The 19,295-nt window shown below is 36.6% G+C and overlaps 1 long non-coding RNA gene across 1 annotated transcript; it reads right to left on the reverse strand.

Moving 5' to 3' along the window:
- Positions 1–559: 559 nt before the first annotated feature.
- On the reverse strand, positions 560–18,111 carry LOC112482666. The gene is made up of 5 exons (XR_003047378.1): positions 18,014–18,111; positions 16,949–17,020; positions 14,858–14,962; positions 1,763–1,893; positions 560–901 (listed from the first exon to the last, which is right to left on the reverse strand). It is a non-coding gene; the product is annotated as an uncharacterized LOC112482666 (long non-coding RNA).
- Positions 18,112–19,295: the final 1,184 nt, after the last annotated feature.

Raw genomic sequence — 19,295 nt, forward strand, 5'->3', positions numbered from 1 at the left:
GATACCTGAGTACAGTTCTTAGGCAAAGCTAATACTTGGGCTGGTAGGGTGTGGATGGGCCTAGAGAGGTCTGCTGGGAGCAGTCATGACTCATGAGTCATCTTTGGTTTTTCCAGAGACTTATCAAATGTCAGAAGAGTATCTCCAAATGTTCAGTCTAGTGAGTAGCAGGGAATTTTTACTGTGCATATTGAATGTTCTTATTCAGAAACTTCCATTTCCAAATGGTCCACTCTATCTGCAATTTAGCAGGGAGAACTTGCACCAACTGCAAAGAAAAACTTGAAATCACTGAGAATTATTTATTTTTTTAAATAAATTTATTTATTTAAATTAGTTTAAAGTATACAGTACATTGGTTAAACATCTATAATGTTCATAAAATGATCCCCCCAATTGTTCCTCCCTCCCCTGGCCCTCCACCTAGCCAACATATTAATGCTAACTGCATTCCCTCTTCCATGATCCCCGTGCCCAACTATCAACTACTAATTTGTACTTCTCTAACCCTTCACCCCATTCTCCCAGACTCCCAACCCCCCCTCCCCTCTGTCCGTCACCAAATTGTCCACTATACCTGTGAGTCTGTTTTTGATTAGTTTGTTCTATTTGTTCCTTAGATATAGCATATAATTGAGATTTATTTTTTAAATTGCCATTAATTTGAAAACAATGAGCTGAAAAACCAACTGATCACTAAAAAGACCATATTTATTTCTTAATTAAATCGTATTTATATCTATCTTAAGGTGGTTTTCATGTAATTAATAGGAAACACTTATTGATAGCTTACAATATGCCACTCGCTTTCTGAGTACTTTAGGGTTTTTACCTGATTTATTGCTCGCAACAACCTTTTGAAATAGTTTCTTTGATCATGGCTCCCTTATATATAAGAAACCTGAAACACAGAAAGTGAAAGCAATTTAACTAACCACACACAGCTTATAAGCATCAAAGCTGATCCACTATTCAATGTAGCCTCAATATTTAATTTGAGTGCTCTGTTTTTCCAATCCATGGATGTTTTAAAGGTTAACTATTTTTTTAAAAACTTGATTCAAGTTTTTTTTTTCTAGGTCATTAACAGATTCCATCTGCCAGTTTTCCAATTGATGAGTTTCTATATATAGGTCTTACCTTATTGTACCTCTTACATAGTTTGAAAAGTTTACTCTTCTAAGCAAGAACAAAAGTAGTTATTTTCAGGACTGATTTGAGAAGAATTTTTTTTTCCATAAGCTACTTTTTTAGTAGATCATGGGACTCTCCAAATAGAATAAAAATAGTAAAGTTCAAACCCATTTGGGTAATAGAAGCTAGAAGTATGCATAATAGAAGATGGTTTAACTTTTCCTCTTTGTACACCTCAAAAACATCTGAAAAGATTTAACCTTTTCAAAAAAAATGCTCACCTTTGAGCTGAAACCAAGAAGAAAGAACTTCAGTTCCAAAGGAAGCATTTCTTAAAATTCTGAGTGAATTAGACGAGGCAATTGCCTGGAATTTGGTTGCATACAAAGCTACATTTAGCGCCCACATGTGCTCTAGCATCGACTTCCTGTTCAGTCCGCAGGAACAGAATAATAACTGATAGTTATTATTCTATAAAATAAATGTTTGCTTCTCAGGGCTATAAATCCTGAGACCACCTCAGAATCTTTAATGGACTTCTTCATCTCTTAGAACAGAGGTATACAGCCTCCTATTTCTTTTGGTACAGGATTAATGGGTGATAAAAGAAAGATATTGGGATAGATACCTTTCCAACCAAGCCCCATCTCTAGGGGTAACTATATTATATCCTCCATGGAAAGTAATTGATGCCCTGTTGATAATAGATGCTGTGTTTCCTCGGTTTTAAAATCTCGCCAGTTTAAAAATAGTTTGGGGCTGTGAGAAGGAAAAAGAAGAAATATTACAACATAAATCATTAAATGAACACACTGATTATTAGGCATGACTAGATATCAGTTACATTAAATTATGAAAAAGTATGTCTTAGAATGAAAGAGACTTGAGTATTTGTTGAAATGAATTAAATTGAAATAAAAGCTCTCCAAAGAATTAGAACTAGAAGATATGAACCCCTATTTCTTTTTCTCTTAATTTATATTAAATGGCAGCCATTGCTGCCACAGCTTTTTCTAAGAGAATCGACTCTCACCCCTGGCTCCTACTGCATCCCTAATCACAACTGACTGGATGATGAATGGACACTTGACCCTGAGCCAATCAGATTTTTGTATCCTGGAATTTGAAATCACTGAACATGACTGTCTCAATGAGTTGGGGAAGCCAAGTTTCAAAGACATTAAAATCTAGATCAATGTCAAGCTCCTGGCCAAAATCACACATATAAGTCAAAGTTATGCGAGAGCAGAGATAGCCAGTGTGCAGAGAGAAGCACAAAAACGTAGACCATGTGGAAGAGACTCAGTTTCCAGATTTTTACTTTCATCAGCTGTTCAACTCAACTGTTCTTAATTTTTTGCCAGGTTTAGCCCTAAAATCAACTCTTTTATCTAAAATAACGTGACTAGACTTTTTCTTTTTAACAAAACAGTCCCATTTCCCATTCTCAAGCCATTATTTGTTGCCTTCCTGGCAGTCACAATGCAATATTCATGAGTACCGGTGATATCCGCTACAAAATTACATAGCAAGATCCAAACAACCAAGCAAAGTTCAATGACTTGCCCAAGGTTTTATCATCTAAGCCAGAGCTGGTTCCTAATCCAGGTTTTCCCAACACCTAATGAAATGATATTTGGTCTTTTTTAGCATGCTTCTGACTGAAAGCTACATTCACTTGGAAATAAATATTGGCTGTTCCAAAATTATCTTCCCAAAGTTTGTCAGTACACATTTTCTTACAGAAATAATATTTTAATGGTGGCTGAATTTCAAGATTAGTCCTGTTTTAACTATCATGAATCTGAAACCCACTTTGTTTATTAAGAAAATAGTGCAATACAATACTGTAGTAATGATAGTTATTAAACAAAACAGTAAATTGAATAAGAACTCTTTTTATGTATTTTAAATATTTGGTTTGAGGAAGAACAGATTTTATGGGAGGTTTTATGCTGATTCCTAACAGAAGGTCTGGGTATTTTCAAAGGAATTTTAGAGTTTCAGGAAACCAGTTCTTTCCCATTATGCCTAACTATACCCCAAAGTTAACAACATCAGAAAAAAATTGAACCAATAAGCCCCAAACTGTTATCAGCAGTTGCCTCTTGTGGGTGTGGTTATATGAGACTCTCTTTCATACATTTTTATAGTGTTTAAATTTTTTAATCTGAATAAAAACAGTAAAAATACAAAAACTTTATAGTTTTCTTTCCCTGTTGTCTCACCACAGTCTCCTGTACTTATTATTTATAATTAGTCACTTTTTGACTCACAAATAGAAGAAAGAGTGCACTTAATCATGCAGAGGTGGGACGAGAGAGGGTGATAAAGAGGATTTGAGCTACGTGAGAGATTTGTCTGAGATGGAAATATCTGAGTTGTAGCTTGGCTGAGTTATCATCGTCAGGAGAAAGGAAAGAGGTGGTAGTAAAAAAAAAAAAGAGTTTCTCTGCCTTCAAAGACCTAGAATGGCTTTCTAGAACAGAAGAGTTAAATGGGAGTGGCTTCAGGAAAACAAGAGGTAGAATCAGTATATGCAAGACTAAGATTGCCATAAAGTGGGCATTCAGAAACAGGGGGAAACACCTATGAAGACAATAGGACCAGCCTTAAATCCAGATTGAGGTAGGAGAGAATATCCCCATCTCCTCGCCAATGTACTACACAAAATGACTTCACTGAACTTCTTTCAATGTTAGAAGGATTGTTACTCTCTGTAAAAATAAATCGAAGTGAAGAATGCAAACATTCTTGGTAGAATAGAGTAACAACCTGAAATCATACAATTAGCAGTAATTAATATTAAAACCTATAAACTTACAGAGAATAAATTTGTTATAAGGGCGAAAGAATTGTAATATAGTAGTTGATGAAGGAGAAAAGAGACCATTGCAAAAAAATAATAAAAAATAGCCAATATTTATTAAATATTTGTTATGTGTCTGGCATCGTTAAATGAAGAGATTATGTGCATTATTATAGTTAATATTCTCAATATCCTTATGTGTGACAAGCAAACTGTGATTCAAGATTCTCAAGGTCACATGGCTAAAACAGCAGCACCAAGACTCAAAGAAGAAATTCAGTGGAAAGGAGATCCTGAGGCCAGTACTCAACTACGTTCCGATTTGAACTGAGGATGGTCAGGATACAATTTAATTGTAAAAGAGACTCTTGTGGAGAAGGAAGGTTATAATATCAATGGTAGTTAGAAGGCTAAAAATGAGGTGGAAAAAGTTTAGGGCCTTCAGGAGGGAAAAGTATAACCACCCTGTCTCATCTAGGCCCACTTGAATGTATGTCTACCCTGAAAAAACAAGTGCAACTCTGACTCATTCCCACAAGTGTAGGGAGAGAACACAGGACAACGGGTGTCTCTTCCGCAGCTGAGAAGGCAAGGGCACCCACCTCATTCAAAGGGATAACTAAATTCACTATCTTATGCCTCACAGCCACTTAAAGTGAAAGAAAGAAAAAGGAGAGAAGAAGGAAGGAAGGAGGGAAGGAAGGGAAAGATGTTCAGTCAGCAAACTGAACCACTCTTCACACTTATGACTGCAGCAGGCATGATCAGTATCTCCATCCTGCCTCCCGTCCTGTGGCTTGGCGTTATCAAGGGGCACTTTTTCACAGGGCACAGCCCTCATCACTCTTCGTTTCTTCTAGTTCTAAATAAATCCTATTGCTTGGGGGTCCCAACTCAGTGTAATTTGTAAGTCATTTTTGAAAAGTGATGAACATATAGATATGCTCTAAATGCTCATGCAGACCCACTGCTCCCCAAACAGATGTGATAGGAATAGTCACCTAACACCACAGGCCCATTTCCTCATCAGTAGAAAGATGTTGGTTTCAATGATCACTAAGATCTTAAATAAGTCAATAAGAAAATAGCAACTATTAAGGTAAATGGAATAAGTGGTCAATATATAATCTTTCAGACATTTCCTGTAACGAGAGAATATTTTCTTTCCCTCTCCATCCTTCTCACATGCATGCACGCATGCACACACATGCACAAGTTGAAGATTTTAATATGCACCATTTCTTTATGTATTAATAAAGAAAAAAAACGGTGCCTTCTAAACCATGACACACCATTGATAATAAGATCCACCCCAATTTCAGAGATGTTAAACTGCAAAACAACATGGATCCTAGAATCGATAAAATGCAGTGTTTGAGGTGCTGGGAGACACTCACTTCTTAGTTAAACCCTGACACGTTATTGGCATTTGCTACAATATACCTGTACTACTCTATCACACAGTGCAAAGTTCATTCTTACCTCTCCCTATTTACATCTCACTCACTCCAGGCTTCCCAAAGCCTCAAGCTCCTACCTCTTTCTCAAATGTCTCTAAAACTTCCTAGGAGTATTTCTTACTCCTAACCATGATAATTTTGACTTTTCTAGCTCCCCTATACCTTTGAAAATAATTTATTCCTATTCTCATTCTTTTAGGTTTTGTTAAATGACTGGAATAAAATTTATGATGTGATTATAGCTAGATTTTCATAGTGGCAGCAAAATTTTCAGATGTCAGGTTTTCATCTAAATGTAAGCTTCCTTACAAAAGAAATCAATGTGCATTTATTGAGGAATAAAGAGGGTGGTATATGGAGAGGAAGAGTTTTGTTCCCCTCAAATCATACTGCTTCGATCACTATTTATTGCCTCAAATATGTTAGTCTGGGTGGCCCCACTGCCTTCTTACCACAGTGGCTACTAAAAGTCTGGGGAGAAACCTCACTTTCCTTTATCTCCTGCAGAAAAGCAGAGGCAAAATCTCAGAAACAAAGTAAATCCAAGGAGCTATTATCACCACCACAGATGCTGTGAGATCATCCTCCTCTTTCTCCGCCTCTCTATCATCACCATCATCGTCATCATTATCATCATCATCTTCTTGCTTCCCTTTTTGATTTGGCTTCTAAAAAACCCTCAAAATGAAAGTTTTCCTCTTCTCCAGGATCTGTATAGGAACCCAGTGCCTACATTTTGAATACTAATCTCCTGAAAGGAGATTAGTATTGTACCCTAATTTTAGACCCTTAATTATTTTTATTTCTATATTAATTTGTAGTAGTAGACTACAAATTTGGAGAGGCATTTTACTTTTTCTTTAAATAAGAATGGCATACATTCATTAGCTCTTTATAGCTTTTTAGCACTTCTCCATTTAGAAAGCCCTTTCGTTGGTACCCAAACACATTGCAGATGGGAACAAATATTAATAAGATTTCTCTGGTGGGCAATGTGTCAATATGCATCAAAAACTTTAATATTATGCAGGAGCTTTAAACCTAGAAATTTCACATCTAAGAACTTATTTTAAGAAAAAAATTTGAGATCAGTACAAAAAGTAATGTTTAAGGATATTCACTATAGTGTATCTTATAATGTCTAAAAATATGGATTTGGTTAGATAAATGCTAGTGAATTTATATGATGAACTGTTAAGCAGTCATTATATGTCATATTGTTCAAGAATACAATTGATGTGGAAATGTTTATAATAAATTGCTAACCTAAAACACAGGCTACACAAGAAAATGCCCACTATTATACTGTTTGCATAGGACATAAGGGTTTAAGTGTTTGGAGTCAAAGACATCTTGGTTCAAACCTTGATTCCAACACCCAGTTCTGTCACCTGCTCCTTATACAAATGTGGGTAGATTACTCAGCCTTACAGAGCCTTAGTTCCTTATCTGTCATTTGAAGATAATAATATCCACCTCTTAGGGTTTTTGTGAGGATTAATTTAAATAATGTATGCAGTAAGTTTAAATAATGTATGTGTGAAGCCTAACTACACGGCCTCACATATAATAAATGCTCCCTAAATGGTTCTCCACATAGAGCATGTGTACCACTCGGAGTTTTCAATTACAGGTGACAGAAATGCACTTTGGCCATCTTAAACAAAGAGGAATGTATTGAAAACAATGCAGAAAAGTTGGAGACCCAGGCTAAGGAATAGGCAGAAAGCAATTGAGTTTTAGGGGCTAGGAAGCAGGAATTACAGGGTTGGTCTGGTAGTGAAGCAGTCTGGTAGGGATGTTGCTGCCAGGACAAAAGAATACCAACTCCTTCACTCATCTAATTTCACACTCTCCAAAGTCAAAGTCGCAGCAGAGGGCTTCCATGGGTTGAGCTGAAGCCACTGTCCACCTCCTGGCAACAGGGGGCAGTAAAGAAACAATCTGGGTATTTGGGGCACAAGCAGCTGGATTTTCCATCCCAGCAAGATTACACACAGTGGTGGTCAGTTCACACTGGTTGGCCATTAAATGGTAGATGTTCTTATGTGACAGAAGCATGAGGTAATTTTGAAATAAAAAATATATGAATTAAATGTTTATCTTAAAAAGAACAAAAAGAAAGCTCTTCCATATGCATATGACTATCATAAAAGCTCTATGACAAAAGCAAGCAAGAAATTATGTTTTAATTTCCAAACAAAGAGAAACTGAGGCTCAGGCAAGGCAAAGGACTAGCCCAAGAGCTCTTCACTCATGTGGGGCAGAGCTGAAACGGAGTTCCAACCCATAGTCTAAGGCTCTTCCCAAGGAACCCACTGGACACTGCCAAACACCTCTCAGCCTTCCCTGCTCCCCAGCCCTACACCTCAAAGGACACAGATTACCGGTTGGTGGTGCTTCCCTTTGCTATAATGGCTGGTCCCCTTGCTGCTTAGAGTCCAGGCCCTGAGCCGGAGGCCCTGCTGGAAGCAGTACAGTTGGTGTGGCTGGGGGTGGCGGAGAGACGGGGCAACCCACCTCCCTCACATCTGGGGGAGTGCGAGGGTGGAGAACCGAAGGCTGAGAAACCACTGGAAAAAGAAGGCAGGCTGGAGAAAGATTAGAAGGCAGGGGCCAACCTGGAGAGGAAGTGGTGTGGAGAGTGGGCAGTAGGGAGACAGAAAGAATGATTTTTTAAAAAGAAGCAGCAGCAGCCAAAGAATTAGGAAAATTGTTAAATCAGCCAGGAAAGAGCCCCGTGATTACCGAGATCTCCTGCATCTGGCTGCAGAGGAAGACGTTAAAGTCTCACAAAACTGCCATCGCCCTCCCTGGAATAAATGACCTCCCAGGATTTGACATGACATTTGGCACCTCAGTTACTAAAGTTTGTTTTCTGCTTTTTACTTCTTCTTTCAGCTTATATAAGAGCCCACCAGAAAGACCAAACCAATTGCAAATTCCCAGACTCTATAAGTTACAATGACAGATTAATAACTCTAGAAAGATTCTATTTAGGAGTCATCTTACCTAATATACGCACCTTTCAGTTACAGAAACTGAGGCACAGAATTACAAATATGTCCACAACTATTTATTTATTCATTTAAAAACACTTAAAATATGACTACCTTGATCAAGGATTGGCAAACATTCTCTAATAAGGGCTATATAGTAAATATTTTGGAGCATTGAGGGCCATATGATCTCTGTCACACCTACTCAACTCTGCCACTATAGAGCAAAAGCAGCCATAAACAATATACAAACAAATGGATATGGCTATATTCCAATAAAACTTTATTTTTAAAAAACCAGGTGAAGGCTATAGTTGGTCAGTATGCTATAGTTTGTCAACACCTGATCTAGATGTAGTTATTTATTAAATATCATGTGAATATCCCAGAAAAACATATGAGCAAATGGTAGGCATAAATTAAATTCCCATAGGAAAGATAATAATAATGGCTGCAATTTATAAAGCATTTTCTATATGGTTTTCCTCACCGAATCGTTCCACCTGCCCTATGAGATGAATACTATTATGCTCTCCATTTTTTCAGACAAGAAAATAAAAACACATGCATGTCAAATAACTTACCAATGGTCCAATGGTCATACAGCTCTAAGGTGGTAGTGTCAGTACTTGAACCCAGATCTATCTCACTTTAAGACTCAAATGCTTAACAACAACACCAAGTAAAAGAATAAGAATACCCAGAAGGAAAAATAGAAAACTAAGTCCTGTTTCTCACAAAGCATTGAATGTTTTTATGTTATTCTGAAGAAAACTTCCAGTAGTTTAAATATTTTAATAATGCATCCACATCAGCAACTTGATGAAGCACTAGTCAGCATCTCTTCTCCCTTTCTCTCTCCCTTTCTCTCTCTCTCTCTCTCTCTCTCTCTCTCTCTCTCTCTCTCTCTCTCTCTCTCTCTCTCTCTCACACACACACACACACACACACACACACACACACTGGCTCTTTCTTTGAAACATTAACTTTTTTACCTATTTCTCATAATCTGTGGAGCTCTCTCTAGAACACATACTAAGATTTAAGGAAGGATATTAGCTGGAGCCCACACACCTCAGACACTGAGAAGCAAGAGGTCTCTAACTCTGAGAGGAATTCAAGCCTGAAGGGGAGAGGAGGACAGCTCTTGATTATCCTAAATTTTTGAAGCCAAACCAGGGAAGACTTGAGGAAATGACTCACTGAACCCAGGAGAAAGAAAAACAGACGAATGATGGCAGGAGAAAATGAGGATAATATAGCCTTACTGTTAAAGTGAGGGTTAGAAATCCACAGAGACCCAGAAAGGAAACACTGAAATGGCTGAGTTACATTCCTGAAACTAACATGCAATATTGTTTTATCGGGCTTATGGCTGTTTGGGCCAAGAATGAGGCAGAAACAGATTTCTTCTTAACAGAGACATCATCTCATGTTCTTTACTGTCCCCAGATTGTCTCCCCTGCTAGAGCCCTAAGGGGGAACCCTTCGATTCTTGAATCACAAAACTGGCTGTTCCTGACTCAGATGCTGAGATGGTGTGACAAACAGATGTACTTCACTGCAGCCATTAAAAATCTCCTAATATCGATAATGAGCCCATGAAAGGACTTTGAGCCATCAACTTTCGAGTGAAAAAGAAGCCTGATAGAAAAAGTTGAGGAATGTTTTCAAGCATGAATATAGTTGGAATTCACTTGGTAGATTGTTAGAAACAAAAACAAAACTATGAGGTAAGTAAACTTTGTCCTTGGCCTTTTCCTATCCATCTATCAAATCGTCACTGAATTAACTTTCTTATCCCAAACCTCTGATCATGTCACTCCTGTGTGCACTAGCCTCCAAAGTTAACACACAGTATTGTTTATGGTGCTGATGGAACTGTAAACTGGTACAGTCTCCAAGGAGAGCATTTTGGCAATGTCTACCAAAGTTAAGAATACACATATCTTTGATCTAAGACTTCATTCTACAGCTGTACTTGAATTTGTATGAAATGAAGCATGTATAAGATTATGTGTTACAATATTATTAAATAACAGATTATACTTCTGCTCCTGGATACAATGTAGGAGGTCAGGGCAAGTCAAAGCTCTCGTGGTAACAACTAAAAACAAATGGATACATTGAAAGAACATGTTAAAGACATCAAAGAGCTGTGGAGAAATAGATGAACTAAAAGTCCATGGGGAAAAGCCCTTCTTAGGCCTGGGACAAGGGCAAAGCAGAGGTGCACGGACTCTTGCTAAAGTTATAAATCCAGCCCTCAACTCAGTCTGTGATTGAATTGAGGTAGTTAGCCCCTGACCCTATCTGCCTAATGAAGAAAAATAGGATCCCTCTCTGGTGGAAGATATCATGAGAAATATCAATAGTTTTTTATACACAATGCCAGCATATATTCAAAAAGCATTATATATCCAAAGAACCAGCAATGGTTATCAATAACCAAAAAAATAAAATAAACACAAACCCACAGAGAATTGAGATAACACAGTTATAATAAAAGCACAATACAATAAGTATGCCTAATATGTTAAAGAAAACAGAAGAAACGATAAAGGATTTAAACAGAGAACTGGAATCTGTAAAATAAATGGATATTTTAAAACTGAAAAATATAATTTCTAGATTTAAGAATCATTGGGTTGGTTTAAGAGCATACTGGACATGGAAGACAGAATTAGTGAATTCAAAAGCAGATCAAAGTAACTGTTTTGAATTGAACCACAGAAAAAAATTAAACTGGAAAGAAAGAGTATGTACAAATATGAGATATACTCAAATAGTATAATATACATACAATGGAGTCCCAAAAGGAGAGTCAGGAGAGAGAATGGAGCAGAAGCATATTAAAAACATATGACTGAGAAATTTCCTGTAATGATAGAAGACATAAACCCATCAACTCAAGAAGCTCAGCATTCCCCAAACATGATTAAAAAGAACAACAACAACAACAATTAAAAAAAAAACCATACCTGGACACTGTTTAGAAATTGTTTAGAAAACAAAGACAATGAGAAATTCTTAAAAGCAGCTGGAGGAAAAAATGTCCACTGTCTTAAGGAGAGCTACAATAAGACTGACAGCTAACTTTTCAAAAGCAACTGTATGTGGCAGCCAGCAAAGTGTACCCCTCAGATCTTTTGTCAAGAGATCTTGCTGCAGGGAGCATATCTGATTGACAGCTGCTGCACTTTTGGATCCACTGAAACCTTCATGCCAAATCGCACTTGCTTAGATGCTTCTAGTCAATGAATAAGCACAATGGATGTACTAGATCCAGGCCATTTAGATAGATGCAGGATTTCTCTAACAAGTAACTTCAGCCCAGGAGATCTCCGTTGGCCTGGCCAAACATTTTTCAGAACTGTTCTACAGTCTAAGGCTCTTCCAACTCGATCCTTTCTTTCTCTCTTTTTTAACAAGTACGAGACCTTCCTGGTTCTCTGAAGGTTCTCCCTACCTATACCTTTTCTTCTACTTTTAGCTTTCACAGGCATTCTCAACACACACACTCCCAATAAATCTCTTTTAGTCCCATCTTAGTGATTTCTTTTTGTAGAACTCAAACTGACACTATGGAAGTCAGATAACACCATAATGACATATTTAAAGGGGTGAAATTTTACTTTGGGTGGTGAACACACAATGCAATATACAGATGATGTATTATGAACTGTATACTTGAAACCTATGTAATTTTATTAACCAGTGTCAACCCAATAAATTTAATTAAAAACCTGCCAACTTAGAATTATATACCAGTGAAAACATTTCCATTAAACAAAAACAAAGAGAATTTGCTATCACTAGCATGGGAGTATGTACTAAAGGGAATCCTTTAGGCAGAAGGGAAATTTTCCCAAGTAGAAACACACACAAAAAATGAGAGGAAATGAAAAGTACTGAAAAGAGAATACACATATGAATAAATATAAAATACTATTTAAAACAGGAATTATAATATATTTTGGAGTTTAGAACACATAACATAGTATAGTTAGTATATAGTATATACTATAGTATAATATAGTATAGCATAAGATAAATATAGTATAATATAGTATAAAATAAACGACAACAATAACACAAAAGGTAGGGCATGGATAAGTGAAGTCAAGTTGTAAGACTGTTACATTCTTCAGGAAGTGTACTGGTCAGGTAGATTGTAACATTTAAGAATACATATTGAAATCTCTAGGGCAATGGTTCAAATGGGAGCAATTTTGCCTATTGAGAGATATTTAGCAAATAAATAAGTAAATAATGTCACACAGAGAGTTTGAGAGAGTGAGGGAAAATTGACAATATTTGGAGACATTCTTGGTTTTCACAACTATGAAGGAGGTGTCAAAATCATCGTCAGTTGAGACATACTAACTAAAAGACTGGGATTGTCAGAATGGATAAAAAAAACATGACCCAGCTGTATGCTGTCTCTAGGAAACTTACTTCAAACGTAATGATATAAGTAAGTTAGAAGTAAAGAATAGAAAAAGAGTTTCTATGCAAACCTTAATCAAAAGAAAGCCGAGTGACTGTTATTAATATCAGACAATGTAGATCACAGAGCGAAATAATTTGTTAAGGATGAAGAATGCCATTACGTAATGATAAAAAGATCATTTCACCAAAAAACATAACAACACTAAATATGTTTTTACTTTTAACAGAGATTCAAAATGCATGAAGCAAAACTGATGGAACTAAAAATAGGAATAGGAAAATCCACAATTATAAGTTAGGGACTTCAATTTACCTCTCAGTAATCAATAGAACAGAAAATCAGTAAGGATGTAAATGAACTAAATAACATCATCAACCAATCGAATTTCATTGAAATTTTTAGAACATTTTACCAATGGCAGAATATACATTATTTTTAAGTGCATGTGGCACACTCACCAAGATAGACCATATCTTCAGTCATAAAGCAAACCTTAACACATTTAAAAGAACTGAAATCATACAAAGTATGTTCTCTGACTGTAGTGAAATTAAAATAGAAATAATAAGACAAAGATAACATGAGGTCTCCAAACTCGTGGAAATTAAACAACACCCCTCTAAATAAATTTATACATCAAAGATGTCTCAAGGAAAATTTAAAAATATTTTAAACTGAATGAAAATGAAAATATATCAAAGTGTGATAACTTAAAGCAGTGCTTAAAGGACATTTACAGCATTAAATGCTTTACAAAGTACTTTTAAAAAACTAGAAAAAGAAGAGGAAAACAGACCCAAAGCAAGCAGAAGGAAGGAAATCATGAAGATAAAAGCAGAAGTTGATAAAATTGCAAACAGGAAAATAGAGAAAGTCAAAACAACCCAAATCTTATTCTGCAAAAATATCAATAAAATACAAAATTAACATATAGCACAATTGATAAAAAAGAAAAAAGGCAAATTACTGATATCAAAAATAGAAGAGAAAATGTCACTATAGACCCTGTAGACAGTAAAAAGATAAAGGGATACTGTGATCAAGTCTACACCCCAAATACTGACAACTTAGATGAAATGGAGCAATTCTTCAAAAACCACAAACACCAAAATTCAACAGACAATGTGAATAGTCCAAAACCATTAAAGAAATTGAATTCATAGTTTAAGATTTTCTAAAAAAAAAAAAAAAAAAAGATCCAGCATTTCTTCTGGTTTGTAGTGGAAAGATTTCAGGTTATCTTAGCTCACTGTATCGTCAGCCTTGAAACTCTTCAGTTTCTTTTTTAAGCCACTTTGAGTTGAGATTTTTGTGACTTAAAGACAGACTGCTAACACATCATAGTTTTCTGAGGTTCAAAATAATATCATAGTTGTTGATACTTAGATGACCCAGAGTAGGAATTATAGAAAGACTGGCATAGTAGCAGTGGTGGTGTCGTGGTGGTAGTAGTAGAGAAATAGCGGTAATAGTAACTATGACTAGCAGTTACTAAGCACATACCACAGCACTCTGCAAAAACATTTGCATATGGAATATGAAAGCACAGTTTTATGGTTGAGGAAACAGAAGTACAGACATTAAGTAGGAGAGTGAAATCACAGTGGCATGGCGCATTGGGTGGAATTTTCTGAAGAACAGTGTTCTCCTCAGCCTACTGTCAGCTGTGATCCTCCTGTTCTGGGATAGAATGGGACTAAAAGACTTGCCTTTTCCCTCCACAAAAGGATCCCTGCCAGACAGGGGGCCAGCTTTGTGCTTCTTCAGCCAGGACCTGCCTTTCTCACCAATTAAACCACAGATCCGTCATCTGTACCTGCTGAAGGTCCCCAGTGCCCTCTGAAACACACACATGCGTGCACACGTGCACACACAACCACAAGCAATGAATGGATACAGAATTCTCAAGAAAGCTCCCAGCTTACCAGGAGGAACATGTCAATGAGATGGCAAGTCTTTGGGCTGAAAAAAAATGATTTTCAAAAAGAATATACAGATTTACCTTGTTCGCTTATTGAAGTAAGACCCTGAAAGGGCTGCTATGCAGTGGTTAACAGTATGCCCATAAATTCTTGCTAATTTCAAGTAACTACTTTCCATTAATCTCCTGAAAATTGGAAGAAAAAAAAATTACATGCAAGCGAACCGAAAAAACAAACAGATGAACACCACTTATTTCTACACTTTGTCAATTCTAAATGAGGCAGTGGTCCAAGAAACCACATTCTTTCACTTGTAAATCAGCTGCCAGCATGAATGTGATTCTTCAGCTATGAGAAAATGTCTTTTGAAGGGTACAGGTTGGTTAATATTGGAAATTCTTATGTACTTTGGGAGATAACAATATTTGCCCTGATAAGAACCAGTACTTTTTCCTTCCTTTTTATCTGGACTTGTCAAGAATCAGTCATGTCATCTGCATTTTTCCTTTTTCTCCCTCTTGCCTGTGCCCTCTTTGGAACTCATGCCAATAACAGGTTTTCCTGAAATGGTGGTGGATTTAATCCAGTATTGATGTCCCCTATGTTAAATAAAATCTTGAGACTTAGGAAAAGTTCTCATTTAGGAATAATAAATAAAAATTACAATGCTGTGAAGCAGCTACAAAGCAAGAATACACTAACTGTGCCAATCCAAGTGTTCAGCTTTATGACTTTGAAATCTTTTACTGTAAGTGAATTTACTGACATTAAGGTTTGGACTTTAAATGAAAAGAGGATGGACGGATAGAAAGAAAGAAGAGAAGGAAGAAGAGAGGGATGAAAGAAATGAGGGAGGGAGAAATGAAAGAGAGGAAGGAAGGAAAGAAAAAGAAATTCAAGTGGGAAGTCAGGTACTTGAATTGCAAAAAGAAAATATAGCCAACTTTGGAGCTACCTATTGGTAATTGTTTAGAGAAAATCACTGACAAATGAAAATTTACTGTCAGTAAAAAGGTCCTATTCTGTGAATTCAGTGAGCTTTATGCCTGGGACATAGATGGTTCTCAGTAAATATCTGGTAAATAAATATATGAACAGGTAAATGTATAAATTTCTTTTTGTATGTTAGTAAAACTAAAGCCTACATATGTTTAGTGAGTTGTCCAAAATCATACAGAAAGTCTTAGATGCCTCAAGTATATCAAAAGGAAAATGTAAGAAGGATCACCAGTTGGGACCTGAGAGATCTGGATTCCAGTTTGGGGTTAGTTTTTGAATTTTACCTTTTGTATTTCTAGATTGCAGAAGGCAGGGACTCATCTATATTGTTTTCTGGTGTACCTTCAATGCCTAGCTCAGAATGTAGTACATACAATATACCCAATATATATTTAAATACTTACCATCTCCTCATCTGTAAAATTTACTTTCCATATATAAAAAACAAGAGGGTTGGCACCAAGGCTTTCTGAGTGCTCCTTCCTATTCTATGTCACTGTGTGAGAGGATATCTGCCCCAGTCCTCATTTCATCCCCCACTTTCCAACTTTCACTGTTCAAGTTGTACGGGAAGGCAGATACAGGTGGGTGAGGTCACAAAATCTTTTCTCCAATGTTATACCATCATCCTTCTGAGCAATTATTACCACAAGAAGAACCACAAAAATGCAGTCTTAATTGAAAACAGTGAATCAATCAATTACTTCATTGTCTATTTTGTAAAATGAGTTCCAGAATCACTAGACCTCCCAATCACCCAACCTCAGCAGCCAAAGATTCCCAAACTTTCACATTAGGTGGTTCCAGCCACTCTTCCCTAGAGGAGAAGTCAAGTGACACTCTTCCCTAGAGGGAAAGTCAAGTGACATTTTTTTCTCCAGTGCTCTTCTGAGCACTCCCAGAAGACATGACTTCTGGGAGTGCTCAGAAGAGCACTGGAGAAAAAAAAACAGCCTGGAGAAAAACAGCAGCAACAATGCTCCATGTAGTATAGGATGATGTCCTTGAAAGAGACTAATTCTCCCACACTCCCAGTGTGAACTCTTGCCCCTCCTTTCATGACACCCCCACAGTGAGAAAAACAGTAGCAAACACTGAAGCACAGCAAGAGAATGCCATAGAATTGGCGGCATAGCTACCCGTTTGTCCAGAGTGAGAGGAAACCCACTTACCCAGAAGACTCATGTTTCCCCTCTTTTGAGGACTCCTTTCATGAAGGGGGACAGCTTCAGCAGTGGCTCACTCTGCATGATTACAAGATAATATATAGTATCCTGAAGAGGGCCCCAGTTAGGGAGCCAAGAACTCCAATTTGATCTCTGACATACTGCGTGACTTTGGAAAAGTCACCTTCCTTTCTGAACTTCAGATTCCTCAATTTTTAAAACTTATTTGCCCTTTTAAGTTGCTAAGAGATTCCTTTTTTAAAAAAAAAATACTTTTCTTATTCTAAAAATAATACCTAATAGTGTAGAAACATTTAAAAATACAGTAAATTAAAAGAAAAAGTAGCAATCATTCATAATCCTATCACCCAATGATAATCATTGTTAACATTTTTGTGGGGTTTTTTGGTGAGATTTCTTGAGGATTTAACATTATTGAATGTTTATCTCCCAGTGAGGGTTGCCCCTTTAATGACTTTCTGAGATTTGTACTTGTGCCAATATGCTGTCCATACGCTAGAAAGTTGGGGAATCTCCTCTAGTAAATAACTCCCTGTAGACTGTAACAAAGCCTTTTGAATGCCTTTGGTGATAAGTCATCTGAGGCTGGTTATGAATAGTATAAAAGTCATTTGAAGATAAGTTGCATGATTAGAAGAATGACCAAGCTGGGTACCTCCATTTGGTGTTTCTTTATCATCATCATCATCATCATCATCATCATCATCATCATCACTATAAACTTTGAAGACTATTTTTTATCTTTCTTTGGAGTTTCCCAAGTTTTGATAATTAAATATATCAAAGGAGAGGGATAAATTTCATTATTTTAGAGCAATATTTCCAAAATTGTGTTCTACAGCACTGAAGATTCTAGGATGTTTCTCTGGGGAGGAAAAAAAGACTTCTGTGGTCAAAGGAGTTTGGGAAAAGCTACACACTTGATCTATTCCCTTAAAAACTCTCAGTGCCCATTTAATATATTAAAGGCTCTGAAATTGCTCTGTAAAGAAAGATCTTTAATTTTAAGTAACTGTGTTTCCTAAACTTATTTGAGTTTAAGACACTTACTTCAGAAGGCCACATCAGTTTGCTCATCAGTCGGTCATGACAGAAAGTATAGTTTGGTGGACGATCATGCAGACTTCTATGGGCACACAGCTTAACCTTGCTGAACAAAAAAAAAAAGATAACGATTAAAACTATACCTACATCACAGGACTACTCTAAAAATTAAATGAAATAAAATGCGTAAAGAGCTAGACCAGTGACTAGCACACAGCAAGTATTCAAATTAATGGGAGCACTTATTATTTATTAGTTGGAATAGATGAGATGATGAGGAGAGGATGGATAAATTTTGTGGAGGAAGGAAAGGTGAATAAGGGCAGTGATTCCTCTTAACTGAGATAGCAAGTCATTGCCTAAACACAGGACATCTATTTTTGACATTAAGGCAATCTAGATTCCAGAGAAGGCCTCTCAGTACAGAACATCTAAAAATGATTCTAAAATATAAAATCCATATTTTTAAATACATGACTGAACTAGTGGGAAAAAGAGGAAATCAACAAAGCAGAAATCCAAAGAAGAAAGCAAGCACTGACACCACCCTTCGCTAGGGTCATTTACAAGTTTCTAGGACCCAACGATTTGAGTTTACTGGCCTGTGATCAAGTGGCAAAAGACAAATCCTGAGACCACTGCCATGTGGGAAGTTGTATTACTTCCCACTGTGTAAATTCAGCAGCCCCTAAAAGATAATGAAGTCAGTAGATGAAGTAGAAAAAGAAAACCCATAAAGGAATGGGTGGGAGAAACAATTGACAGTCGCAGCCCTACTCTAGATGGAGCAGAATAAAAGAAAACTTGATAATTCCTAACTTACCACGAACCTACCCTCACACAAGCTTGGAGCTAGAACTCATACCATCTAAGCAGCCTCAGGATGATGGCACCATAAAACACCTGACAAAAGCCAATCTTTTCTTGGTGAACATGCTTAAAGACAGGCCTCAAAGGAGGAATTTGAGTGCAGAATTTAAAAAGTCTCTGAGTATATTTAGAAACAAATCATCATCATCGTGTAATATATAAACTGCAGAATCAGCCCCAGACATACAACAGAGGCTAGAATTAGCAGATATTAAATATGAAATAAATTTAAAGTATTTAAAGTAGCAACATTGATAAGCCAAAGTGAGAAAAGCCCAAATAAAATGTCTTAAAATATTTAATAATTAAAATGTGAAGGTTTAAACATTGGTTTAGACACAGATAAAGGGAAAATTAGTAACCTAGAAAATAGATCTGAAAAAATTACATAAAATGAAGCACTTGATTTGAAGGAGAG

This window comes from Pteropus alecto, unplaced genomic scaffold (assembly GCF_000325575.1).
Source record: "Pteropus alecto unplaced genomic scaffold, ASM32557v1 scaffold155, whole genome shotgun sequence".
Taxonomy (NCBI): Eukaryota; Metazoa; Chordata; class Mammalia; order Chiroptera; family Pteropodidae; genus Pteropus; species Pteropus alecto.